The 14,426-nt window shown below is 30.6% G+C and overlaps 1 protein-coding gene across 2 annotated transcripts in view; it reads left to right on the top strand.

The window, feature by feature from the left end:
* Nucleotides 1-14,426, top strand: part of LOC129948401 (partitioning defective 3 homolog) — a 95,749-nt gene that overhangs the window by 27,524 nt on the left and 53,799 nt on the right. The gene's annotated exons all lie outside the window — the stretch shown is intronic.

Genomic DNA, 14,426 nt, shown 5'->3' with positions numbered 1-14,426 from the left:
TGCATCTATGTCACTCAATAAAATTCAACACTTCAAAAAATTCCATAAAAGTTGAACCCTGGTAGAGATCTTCATATTTATTTATTTATATGTTCTTAACACTTTCTAAAAGTTCTCTTACACTTTTTAAAAGTTCTTCTTCCTGTACCCACTTTTAGACTGATACATGAAATGCAAATAGATTTGAAACTTATAAGTCAAAAATAAAAATCCAGAGGGTTGTATTTTTTATTAATACCCTCTGGGTATTAATTCAAGATAGACTCTTTTCGACAGAAAAAAATTCTTTCCACCAGTCTTTTTCATACAACTTTTATTGAAAATTTCATATCATGTAGCTTCCTTCTGACGTAAAAAAGGATGTTTTTTTTTAAACTTAATAAACTTTTAAAAATGTTATAGTTCTTCTAAATTACTTGTATACTTTGCTAATATTTGAAATAAAGTCGTTACGAAGACAAATCTTATTTAGACAGCCAATTGAATGATTCAGGATTTTATCACGGATTCAGAATTATTATTTGTACCACATTCATTTGAGATAGTGGCCATTAACCATTAAAAATAATTGTATCCCAGCAGAAACAAAAGAAATAATATACGAAACCAAAGCAAGACAAAACAATAGCTTTTAAGATGATAATGTAATACTGGAAAGTTAAGTAAATGAGACTCTAGAGCGAAATAAGATACCAATGGTCGTGAGTTATTTTTCTCGCGTGTCACTTTAAACCAACAATATATACACAAATTGTTTTTCATTCACTGTTTTTTTTTTCGACTCACAGACCGACGCGACGCACTCACCGTTTAAGGTGCTATGGATTTCTTTGTTGTCTGATGATGCATTCATCAGGTTGAACAGAATTTACCATCTTTTCATCTTTTAGCTATTTTTCACGTTTTTGTACCCATCATCATCACACAACTGACCTTGAACATCGATATTTGATGGAAAACTAATATAGAGAGTTATATAAATATATGTATTATGTATATTAATAAATTATTGCTTATTGTGATATATATACATTTTTAACTTTCGCTATATTATCCTTATGTGGTAAACAATAATAGTGGGCGTATAAATACAAAATCTGACAGTTTAATCACAAGTATTTGATTTAGAAGTTAATATTGGTGGTAAACAATAGAATGGTAATGATATCAATCCAATGATTAAGTCCCTATAATCTTAAGACTTATAGAAGTTGGCTAAATACGCAAAATGTTTTTTTTTCATTCATTTTCAAAAGAAATCAAATGTCCTAATTAATTACTTACCTTGACTTGTTCGTAAATATTGTCCGACTTACTTTTGCTTTCAATTAGCTGGTTTTGAAAGTCTTCAGATCATCCGCATTGCATGTTAGAATATGTAAATATTTTCCCTTCACATCCGCACCAAAAGTATTTTAAATCTTATGAACAATAGATTTTGTCTTACGCAATAAAATAAATGTGAAAATTCCACAACCATTTCCAAGATTAAATCGACCTGTTATTTTTTATTGTGTATATCTATTCAAATTTTTCATAAGAAACAGATAACGTTTCACAATACAAACATTTAAAAGATTAGCCTTGCCAAATTTTCAAATGCAGTGATAGTTTTGTGTGTCTAAGCTTTATTGTAGTAAAATTACACTGAAGTTTCACGAAGAGTGATGTTTTTGAGATATAACCATTAATAATTCGAACCCATTCGAACTTTAACGTGCTTTTTCAGTACAATAGATGAGTATTCTCAAAATACATAATAGTCTACATATAGTCAGATAAGATATACAATTGTTTAAACTTCGGAACTATTTGCATATCGATGAAAATTGGTGCAGATACTGATTGTCCTCAGTATAATCAAATGACAAAACTTAATATATTTAAATAAGTTAATATTTATAAAACAAACTTATTAAAGTATACTTACATATTTAGGTGACATAATTTTATCGTTTTGTTATACTTAGAAAAAAGGAAAGTTTTTTTTACCATATACAATTTTTTGAATACTTTTTTTTTTCATTCATACCTGTTTTATATGAATTATTATTATTAACTCATTTAGCTGTTAATTGTTCTTTAACAAAAGTCGGTACACGAACAAAGAAAGGGCGAAAGTACTGAAAGTAAACTTTTCTCATTGTTTCCCTTTTAGTTAATGTAATAATTATGGTCTTAAGAAATTATTTTTTTGTTTTAATTGTTACTGGTTTAAAGAGATCATAACTAAGCATGTTTAGGATATGTAAGTAAAATTATTTATAAATTAAAGCTATTGGCTTGACATGTGTGACTTTCGTTTACTACCGTCAACTCCTATGACTGCGCACTTTTTCGAATATAAATTTGAAAATCTTTTGAAATAATTTGTACCTACTTGGTTCACTCTATAGGTTAGATAAGTCTAGAATATTTCTATAGTTTTAGCTATAGATGCAAAATCATGGGTGGCTAAAGTCATCATCCCATTTATAATGAATTTGGCCGGTAGGGCACATCCTTTATTTTCCCATGAACTGGAAGCAGTATGTCAATTCCACCCAACCCAAATGAAACATGAGATTTTTTTCGGTATTTTGTGATCACTCTTGTTCACATGCAACGTCTTTTTTTTGCTCATTGCTTTCGATATTTAAAATGCAGCCTACGTAAAATGTTATTTTTTTTCTTTACTGGAAACCTAACCAAAAAATAGTCACCAGCCTTGATAGAACAATCTTCGCAAGCCTTCATTCATCTCTTCATCACTCATATAATTTTATGTTCTTGCCAAACAGAGAGGTCAATACTAACAGATCCAACGAAAGATGAGAACTGGCTTGATTGTTAGGTTTTTTTAATGGTTGATGATAGTCATAAAACGGTGACGATTCAATAAAATAGTGAAATAAAAGGGTTATCATCCTGCTCGGAGAATAAGTGAAGTCCGCTATAGTAACAGTAGCGCCAAATTCAGTGTTAACACTTTTCTTGTTTGGCTTTCAGCTCGAAGTTTGGCGATCCGAAACTAGTAGTATTATCTTCAGGTGTTCCTGATGAATCATTTATTTCAGTTTAGTTAAAACTTTTCTATCGATTAGATTTTTGTTGAACGGATGCCATAGATTAAATTTTCCTCCGCTGTCTTAGACCTTTTTTAGGAGGACTTCTTTTGTCACTGTTTTGTTTTTCGGGTTTGTTAGCTTATAGCTCAATCAAAAAATACTTTATCAAACCAACTGCAATATGCAGCATTATATTATATATTGAAGGTGGACCAACTTCCATCCAGTTGTTATAAACATGTTTGACTTTATAAACAACATATATAGGAAAAAGGTTTTCAGAGAAATTAAACTTTTAGAATACCTTACTCTGGATATTTAGCTCCTCTCTAAAAATGTTTTTTCTGGTCAATCTGTAAAAGTGGGTTTCTCAGTTACTGAAGTTCTAAGGTGTATGCATATTGTAAAATAGGTGGAAATTGTTGAAAGAGGTATGGCTGCACATGATGAAGTTTTATTTTGACACATTCGGCGGTTTTTATTTTATATTAAAGAGTTTATCTGGAGATTTGAAATTCTGAACTGGCTTTATTTAAAGATATTCGGCCTCCCTAGCATTGAATAAAGATGTTTTTAATGTTTAGCTGGTACAGTTCTTATAAGGTTTTCGTAGCCGTCTTTTTTATATTTTTGCTTGCGGCATCTTAAATATATTCTGAGAAAAAAGAAAACTGTATTTATATAAAAGAGTCTAGTGCAAAATTTGAGGCGGTTACCTTGGCCAACCAGTCAGAGTCACCCTACAATTTAGCAAAATTGCAATTTTAACAAAATAAAATGTATTATTTATAAAATAGGTACGAAGGTAAAATGAAGAGAATTAAACATTTTGAAATCATATTTTTGGAACATATTGAAAATATTCCATATTTTCATGAAATGTTTTTTTATGTTTTAGAAAAATAAATTTTAATATTTCATTTCTTAATTTTATTTAAATGAAGGTAGTATGATCATGTTTTTAATCAATTGATTATAAAAACTTGAAAAGAAAATTAAGCAACTCCTCCATATTTAATTTTTGTCTTCCTTCCTTGAAAACCGCCAGATATAAAATCAAAGAATTCAATATTTCCGGATATACTCGTATATTACATATTTTTGTTTGTGTATGTTATATGCTAAACAGTAAGTAGTTCTATATTTGATTAAATGGTTTACTTTCCAAGAAATTAAACACTTAAGGTCAATGACTCTAGCTTAAGACAAATAAATACTTTTTCTTGACATTTTCCAAAAATGTTCTATTATTGTCTGAATAAGTTGTTAAAAATAAATGAAATCGAAAACCTGTATCTTTTATTAAGGAAATATATTAAAGCCTATCTATATCTATCTACCCCACGCAGCTTAAATTACAAAACTCAACAATGCGTGTCTAACAAAGATTCTATCCAATTATTAAAGGTACACATACTCGTAGTAACATTCTCAGGTGGCTTAAAAAGAATTCATACTATTCAACTCACTTTGTCTGTGATTTCATATCATTGGTTTCGGATTAACATTGTTTGTCATCCACCAGTAGGAGTACAAATTAAAACATACGAAGAAGCCTCAAAAGTTTCTTAGATCAATCTAGCCCAATAGTATATTTTATAGTTTACCTATTGTATAAAGTGAATAGTGTACATGGTAGGCTTGTATGGTTGAGGCAGCAAAAATCAACGTTCTGAGTACATTAGCTACCTGAATGAGTAACGAAATCAGGTCACCGAACTTATAAGCTCTGTCAAAGGCCATACTATACATTGGGTACTGGACAGTAGGCCAATCTTTATGTTAAAGTTGAAATAAAATCATTACATACATGAAAATAATTAATTGTTTTGAAAGCTTAATTAAGCTTAGTTGTGTTTTTGGTACATGTTATATTTCAAAAATGTTACCGTCTTTCTTTTTTAAGGCATACATTTTATTCCACCTTTTTTGATATTCTGCTCTGATATTTTAAGTGGTATAGTCTTTACGTCTATCTTTAAAAATACCTAGCTGTTAGTTACAGAAACCCAAATGAAAATGAAAACTATTCGTAAACAAAAGGACAATCTAGTTTTTCAGGGTAACATTAAATTTGCAAAAAAACTACTTGAAGTCGTATCTATGAGTAACGTCGTGAAGTAAGTTCATGTTTTCTTGTTGTGAATGGAAGATCTTATAGGGTTTCTTCCATCATCATCGTCCCATTGTTTTGCACCTATCAATGGTTGATTTGCTTTTCAGGTAATAATAAGTAAAACATGAAAGGCGGAATGGAGGCTGATGTTTTGCTTTTTAAGTAAATACTATTGTTAAAATTTAATTAAATTATAGATACACCCAATACCCATGCATTTTTCCCATATTCAGTTAATATGTAATGTTATAAATTTATAATAAATATAATTTATATTTGTTTCCTTTTCTTCTTTCAGGTAAGATACCGGATATTATGGTTATGAGAGAGTGTATTTAAACTCAAGTGAACCCAACAAAAAGGGTAAATATTTGTAAAGATAAAATGACGAGTGACTTTGACTGTACTATATGTAATCTGGTAAGATATTTAGGTTTTATATTTTGTTGTTTATGGTTGTAGAGCATAACAAGGCTCATTCACTACACCATTAAAGTAAACACCAAATAGTTGCTCTCTTTTCCACTTCTTACAAAATATTGCCTGATAAAATTATGTTTTTGAAGAATGTGTGGACATATCTTTTTGATCATAGATTGTTAAAAGGTTATTTATTTTCTCTTATTTAGAGTGTAGGCAAAGGTACCTGTCCCCAGTGACAGTTAAATTTAAAATGTTTCCTTTTGTAACTATCAAATGTTTACTGATTTAAATCTTATCAAATTCTCAAATTATTATTTATGATACGAATATCGTTCGAAATTTAAGATTTAGATGTTCTATAATTTTCACTTGATTTAAAATAAGCATTAGTTTCGGTTGGTACTATCGAGTTTTTGATCAGAATGTACACTGTTGATATGGAACCATTTTTTGAAGAAAAAAAATACTTTTTATTTGTCTTTTTGAGGAATGATATTTATTTATGAAGTAGTATTTTTTCAATAAAATTCATGATGATTTTCCAAATCTACAATCCCTTTAATTTCATTTAAATATTTTGTATATCTTATTTATTTTTCAAAAAATTCTCACCAGTTGTAAGTCTTCACATGCCCAACAGTAACTAAAATGGTTTTTAACATAAAAATGGAAAACGGTATAAAATATTTTTTCTCCTCATTACGATCTTATAGTTATGAAGTATCAAATTTTAAAAATATATAGAATAAAACAAAAAAAAATAGTAAACGCATATTTCTGAATTTTGAGTGCATATAGCTCAAATTTGAGTTAGGATTCAGAATAAGCACTTACATTAAACTTTTAGGAACTATGCAAATCCATGCAGGAGTTGTTTTTAATGTATTTCAAGACTTTAGATAGAGTCAAATAAAGACCCATCGGAATTTACGAAGGCTAAGTGTGATACAAAAAGATTTAGAATGTATAAATCATCGTGTTAAGAAAGGTTGAGTTTTACCCTCGTTTTAAAAACAGCGTTGTTTGTATTTTTGTTTTGGATTTTCAGAGGATAATATTTCAAAAACTAAGTTAAGATTTCTTTGAAAAAGTATTTTTTGGTTCTTGCAACAGAAAAAATACTTCCTTTAACTAGTGTATCAAACACAAGTCAAAGTTAAATCGCAACTCAGAGGCAGCTAATTAAATTCACGAAGGCGGTTGATTAATCAAATTTGGGAAATTTTTGCTCGAAAGATAGATTGTGGCACAGGCTGTGACAACAGGAGGTCGTCTAAACCCATAACTAAAATTTCAGTACAAAAAGGCAGTTAACTTGGCTCTTAACCGTCCGTTGGCCAAAGCTTTGGAATAAAGATGGTCCAGTAATGTCAGTACTTCACAATCCGACCAAACTATAACTCTAAGAGGATGATTGTCCAAGCGTCGAATGCTACAATTAAACAAGATATTTAACTACTTCGTTTAAAGTGTGGGATACTAAGTTACTGGCAAGATTTTTAGTCGATAACAAAATAACCTAAAAGAAGTAACTAGACACTAGATTACTAACCCTACAGATACTGCTTATGGGATAAACATACAGAATTGTGTTGTAAACGTACATGCATTTGTTTTTCCAACTGTGGTTCACTGAGGCGTTTATGTATTTTTTAGTATTTTATTGATTTTCAATCATTGAGGAACAGTACAACGTCTGTTCTTATAATTCATATTCTCGCTCAAAAAAACTGTTAAAACTTTCGTTTTATGAAGAACTCTATCTTTTCCTTTTCAGAACGAAATTTGACATTAAAATTAAAGTAATTTTGAGAACTTTCTCATGAATAAATAATTTTGAATTCAAATTAAGTGCAACCACCTTCGAAACCTTTGTTTCCTTCGAACTATGCATAAACTCTATTTAAGCAAAATTCTAATAAAAATATATTAATTGATATCGTTACTGCTTTTTCCTTTCCTAAAAAGTTGGTCTGCTAAAACTCTAACCACTGAGTGAATTAATTACACGAATAAAACCTGTTAATAGGGTATAAAACATTTCCTTCTCAACCTTCTATGAGGTGCCACTATTTTTTTTTTTTTGAAATGCAACATCGCGCATCCACTGACTGAGCAAGGAATAACCGACCGATCGAAATGCGTCGTTTCTTCTTCATCTTTATATTATATCTCAACAAATGTACAAAATAGGAATCCCGTGTTTGTTTTAATATCTTTTTGGAGCTAATTTTGAAGAAAAGGTTTCATCTTGAATCGTCATTCCATTTTTATTTCTGTTTCACTTCATGGACTCTTAAAAGGGATAGAGACAGGGGTTTTGGGCTTGGGCTCGCATTAATTATTTCTATAGTGCGAGAACTTAAGCCCCCAAAAAATTGTATTGTAACCTAGGTCGGAATTAAAACGTCAATCATTTTGATACAAATTTTATTTTTCTGTTTTTCTTTATCTAAAATCGAATAGGATACGCTTAGATGTATACAAAATCCCTTTGTCTTGTATTTTATTTATACCTGATTCGTTTTGAAGTCTAGGTGTAGTTTTTTATTTCTCTAAAGGAGGAAAGGGTTATCCATCTTAGCTACAAAAACTGTAAGGGGGAGGGGAAAATTAAATTTATTATTATACGTTACAATCTAAGGCGATATTTTCTTGTATAATTATCTATATCTATCTCTACCCAACCTTACTTATAAGTTACTTTTGGGATGTAGAAATTCGACATTCTCAGGTGTCCTTATATTAATAAAATTTATATACGGTGTGGTTGGGTCTGATGTGGACATTGAAGTAATTACCACCGCATACGTATATATAAAACTAAGATGCGGTTGTGGGAAAAAATAGTTCGGATTTTATGTTTTTTTTTAATTGCATGTATCTACTGGAGTTGGTTTTGATTTGGAATTGAAACTAACTATACATATACATATGTATAAGTTCCTACATAATTTTGTATAAAAGAAATAAGGCAGGAACCTGATTATTCAACCCTAATTTACCCGCCTAAATAAACTTGACTGAAGTGTTTTGTGAATATCTAACATGAAATGTTGATTTGTATCTATAGTTATGAGGGTGTTACTGATGTAAAATACAAGAATAGAATAGAAAATCAGATTTTATGACCTTATTAAAAATCCATGAGTTGGATCATTTTATAACTTTGAGCTTAGAAAACTACATTGTTTGTAATGTTTAAACACACGGTTTAAGTGGTTACATTTTGATATTGAATTTGACAATGAAAACTAGTGTCAATGGATGTTTTTTTTTTATTGTGAAGAAGAAAGTAACAATGGAAAACGATGTAAGACAAATTACCGTCAACCCAATGATTGCAGTACCAATTACTTTTCATGAAATTTTCCATGACCAATTCGCAAGTTTACGGATCGTATATATACGCCCTCTATAACTTCAATCCTTTTAACTTTTAGGGGCTCATCAGTGGAGATGATTTTTCGATGAAAATTCACAGCATAATGCATTTCAAAAATCTAATAAGAGAAGTCACAACCATTCTGGTGAACAAACGGCTTGAGTTGTTAAGGTTAACTGGACTTGTAAAGACTAATGACATAAATATGGTGTGGTTTCGTTTGTAGAATGTTTGTCGACAACACTACAGGCTACATCAGCAATATTCTGGGTTGTTCTTGGGCACACACAAGAGTTCGATCATCAATATCATTTATTTGTCCCAACAGCTGAAATTTTTCCACCAATTTATCGCCTGCCAAAAATTTGCTCCAAACGAATTTTGTGCTTTTATTTTAGGCACGTATTGTTATGTAGTAGTTCTTATTTCTCAAGATTGACAACTGTCCAAATACTTACCGTTTTCAAATTTAACCATTTATTCAAAAGCTTTGTTAAAAAAAATAAACTAAATCAAAAACTAAGAAATCTTGCCTATCCAAGTTTTGATACTTTATACTTTAAAAAGCAGATTAAAGTAATTTTCTTTCAAACGACTTTGTAACAAGAAAAAATACCCTTGCTCAACTTTAAGTAAGAATGGGTTATTAAAATAACCTGTTTCAATTAAGAAACCTTGAACTCGAAATCAACTTCGTATCTAAAATCATCACAAAGAAAGGATCTCTGTATTTTGTATCTATAACTTCTGTAACAATCCTATTCCCAAACCAAAAATATGAAGAATCGTTGAAGAGATAAAGATCATTGAAGAGAAACAAGCAGAAAAAGTAATTTGAACAGTGTTGTTAAAATAAAAATAGAAACTTTAATAATTTAGGAACAAAATACCGAATCATTATGATAAAAACCTGAAACACATATGTTTGGGGGAAATACAATCTATATTAAATTCACACATTTTCTGTAATAACAAAAATATTACGTTGGAGACGAAATTTAGTCCTTCCTCCTGTCGGCTATGTCTTGTTCGTATGACAACTCTGGACATAAGTGCGATCAGGGAATTCTCGAAGTAAAACACGCAAAGGTAGAAAAGCGCGCGTGCATCCATGTACCATAGGCTCTGAAGGAAAAACGACAGGTGCACATTTGTATGTTATTTTCCCCATATGCCTTTACTACATACATTTTTTACCTGCAGTGCGTTCCTTTCGGAGAGAAGTTCCATGGCATCCGTGCATTGTGTCGGTCGTCGTCATCATCGCTATCATCATCAGTATCGTTGCCCCATGTTGTCGTGCGACGCGAATGCGTTCGGTCGCGCTAAACAGGCTCCGACTTTCTGTTATTATTACTTGTATTTTGTTATTTTATTAATTTTATTATTCTTTGTTTTGTTCCTGGGGTTCCATTGAGATAAGATAACTTAACCAAAATTAAACTCGATATGGCTATGGCATACATAGATACTTTGCTCAAATACACCTGAGAACGCAGACAAAAAAGATTATACTGAGATCGTTTTCACTCTTTTACTGATGTTTCTCAGGGATAAGAATGATTCTGATTTTCTGGCGGGCTTCATATGCACTGAACTTGTTATTATTTGCATTTTGTAGAATTTTGTTTTATTCTAAGACTTTCTTATCTCATGTTGCAACCCTAGTGTTTTTTTTTGTTGGCTATATGGCTACCTTATGGGAAACTATTTTCTGCTACTTCTGCGTCAGCTGAAAACTCATTTCCACATATTAATTGCATACGGATCTCGATGTTGCAGCAGAGCGCAAAAATTGTTCTTTTTTCTTTTTCGTTTTATGTCGAGTCATAGTATTTAGCCTTTGTGTAATATTATGAGGCTTCAGATTCCATTAGAAAAGAAATATGAATATCTAACCGGCTATTATACAAACCACTTCTAATAATTATATAAATGAGTTTGAGCTTAGAATATTGATTCAATTTTACTATTTTGAACTTTAAGAAGCTCAAACATTTTGAAGGATATGTTTTTGGATAGAAGAGTGTTTAAAGAAAAAAATGATTTAATTTTTTGTCAAAGGTGCTGAATTCTAAGACATTTGGGTAAAACTATACTTGGGTTTTCATTTCTGAAAAAAAATTGTTTATATTTATTAAATAAGTTAAATGCTAAAGTTAATTTTAATGTAGCTACTTAATACTAAACTTAAAACTAAAATAATTTGTACTACTTATAACAAAAACAAATTATTTAAAGCTTGCAGATTTGAGATTGTCATTTGTATGGTCAACAAGTATAGAGATTTGTTAAATTTACTGAACAATTGATATAGTAAAAATAGTTCTAAGCAGTAATTTCTACTTAAACTTGCTTGACTCAGACAATCGATTAACAATAAAACCAACTATAAAGCAAAACTGCAAATACTTTCTATCACCGGAAAGAAATGGGAGATTTATCAATTGAAGCCTTTGAGTTCATGGAGGTAATAAATATTAATAAGGATAAGGAAAAAAACAAAGACAAAATCTTAAAAATCTACGTTGAATATTTTCTATTCTATCAATATGAATGAAATATTATAAAGCCCATACAACTGAAGCACATTCAAGTATAAGCCTGACAAAAGAAACATACAGAATTTCTCGATAAAATTTATTTGCCGAAACCAAGTGTTTTGTTAGCTTTCTTTATAATGTAATGTTTGTGATCAGTAAACGCTAATTTTGAGTCTAGTACAACACCAAGGTCAGAAAAGTTGGTTTCTTTTTTCAAAGATGACTATAATTCTCTAAAATTTGGGAAAAAGTACCATATAATCTGTAAGGATCACAAATAATAAACTATAAATGTAAAGTCCAATGTCTTTGATTTCGACCCATAAATTGTTTATTGTTTATTGTTAAGAGTCGACTAGCTGCAAGCTCTGCTATTCGCCTCAAAGCTTCGTGGCAGTGGATTAACAACAACATTGGCCACTCCGTAATTCTTAGGTATTTAGTATCAATTCTAAAGCACACAGACTACAACATCCCCCAACTGCAATTCGACAGAAACTTCCAGATTTCTATACCTTCCAGATCTTTTTGGTAGGACAGGGTATTGCTGGAAGACGAGTCAATCCATTTTTATACAGATGGTTCGAAAACAAAAGAAGGGGTTGGTGGAGGTGTGTACTCTGAACGACTGAAATTAAGTATCTCATTCCACGTTCCCAATCATGGTAGCGTATTCCAAGCGGAACTTTTGTTGATAAAAGAAGTCCTGTCTTGGCTTAAAGAAAACGTAATATAGTCAGGCTGCTATCAAATCTCTGGATCTATTTCTACAAACTTCATAACTGTCGATCATCTCTAATGGCCTAGCCGCGTGGCTATTCTCAACTGACTTTTGCAGAAGCTGTATGGACGAGGAAGAGGAGGAAACGGTTCTTCACCTTCTCTGTACATGCACTGCTCTAGCTCAAAAGCGCAAGAATTACCTAGAGGAAAATTCTTCTATAACGATCTAAATCATATTAGCATAATCAGCCTCTCACGTTTCGTAAGGGACTCAAACTGATTCCATTGAGCTTAGGAGGAAGCCTCAAGATTGATGTGGTATTACAATGGGCCATTAAACTGGCCTAAGTGTGTCCTATTCTATCATGGACAGCCAATTTAACCTAACCTAAGAGTCGACTTTATTATTTAGACCATATCATGCATCGTTTATTAATATGAGTCCCTTATACATAGGCCAATTTCACACCATTATAAACCCCAACATTAAATTTGGTCATTAGTAAGGCAGTTTGTTTTACATTTGTCAATAATTAAAATCAAACAATTTGTATTGTACCATTTCAAAAATTGATTTAGATATTTTTGTAGTTCTTTACAATCCTTTATGCAGTTAATAATTTGAACAAATTGACCATAATCTGCATAGATTAGCGACATAGATTCTTATTAAAACAGAAAGTAGACCATTAAGAAATAAATTAAACAGCAATGGACCAAGGTGATTCCCTTGAGGTACACCAGAATTGACTTTCAAATGACTTTAATGGTTAGCCTGAACATGACGTTACAATATCTATCTTTAAGATATGACGTACTCCACATAAGGAAACGGTCGTTAAGTCTAATATTACTTAATTTATTAAAAATAATTTCAATACTTAATTTTTCAAATGCCTTGCTGAAAAAGAGAAGTTCAATAAATTAGTAATTGTATTTTTTTTTACAAACCCATGTTGTTTTTCAGATGTAACAGAAGAACAATGCAAAGAAATTAAATTATTCCACAGACAGGGGATAGGAGGATAATTCGTAACTAAATATTTAAAAAATTTGTATCGACTGGCGTTAGCTATATTTCCAAAAATCTGGGAACTCAGAACATGTTAGAGACTCGTTGAAAAGAAGAAACTATTTATAGTAAATATAAGACGCACATTTTTTCAACATAAATGATGTATTACCATCTTGCTTTAAAAATAATCATTAAGCTTAAAAATGTTGTCACGTATCTTTCAAAAATATCTTGAAAAACTAAAATGTAAAAAATGTTTAAATTCAACTATGCATGTTTTTGATCTTAAACTTCTGATACAGATTTTTGTATGGAAATTAAAATTAAAGAAATAACTTTAGGGCAAAACGTTGGTAGTAAAGCGTACACACTTATATAAATAAATACGCCAAATAATTGTCTGAATGATTTATACTTTGAGAAACAATAGATAAATAAATAAATACGCCAAATGTTTTTTCTGAATATATTTTTGAGGAACAATAGATGCATATGTTTTTTGATCCGGATTAGATCTTATAAGAAAAACAAACAAGGTCAAGGGGACAACATTTATTTACTTCTCATTATTCTATTATTCTGCAGTTTTTTCCTTACATTATTTATATTATTTTCATAATAGAAGCTTCGGTGTCTTCAAATAAGTCCTGATAGAAAGCAGGATCATTTTTTGTATTTACATACGTGTCTACTTTATAATACGGAATAGATTATACGGATTTAAGAATGCAATTTCCAGTTTGATGACGATTGGACATACATGCATACATATTTCTAAAATTGCGTATTCAAAAAAATTCGAATCCACACACAAATTCTTTGATTTACCCGAATATATCACCCTTGCATCAAAGCCGACGTGATTTTAAGTCAGTTCGAAAAATAAGTTGACATTTAATTTGTTTTTTATATGTCGTTTTTTTAAGTAATCCTCCTCATTTGAGTTAGTAGTTTTTGCCGATCCCCAAAGAATGTCCTGTTATGTTATCTTCGAAATGTTCTTTGAACTTCCTCAAAAATTCGTGAAAAAATTCCGTACTTTTATGTGTGCTCAATCTTCGGAATATACAAAAGTCACCGATTTCCATATCTAGTGATTACTTTCGTCCATAATAGGCCTTAAAATGTTTATCGAAACTACAGAACTTAATCTCCAAAATAACTTTGTTCAACG

The sequence above is a fragment of the Eupeodes corollae genome, chromosome 2, assembly GCF_945859685.1.
Source record: "Eupeodes corollae chromosome 2, idEupCoro1.1, whole genome shotgun sequence".
Lineage (NCBI taxonomy): Eukaryota > Metazoa > Arthropoda > Insecta > Diptera > Syrphidae > Eupeodes > Eupeodes corollae.
The sequence above is the reverse complement of the archived record's forward strand: the minus strand, read 5'-3'. Positions and strand labels throughout refer to the sequence as shown.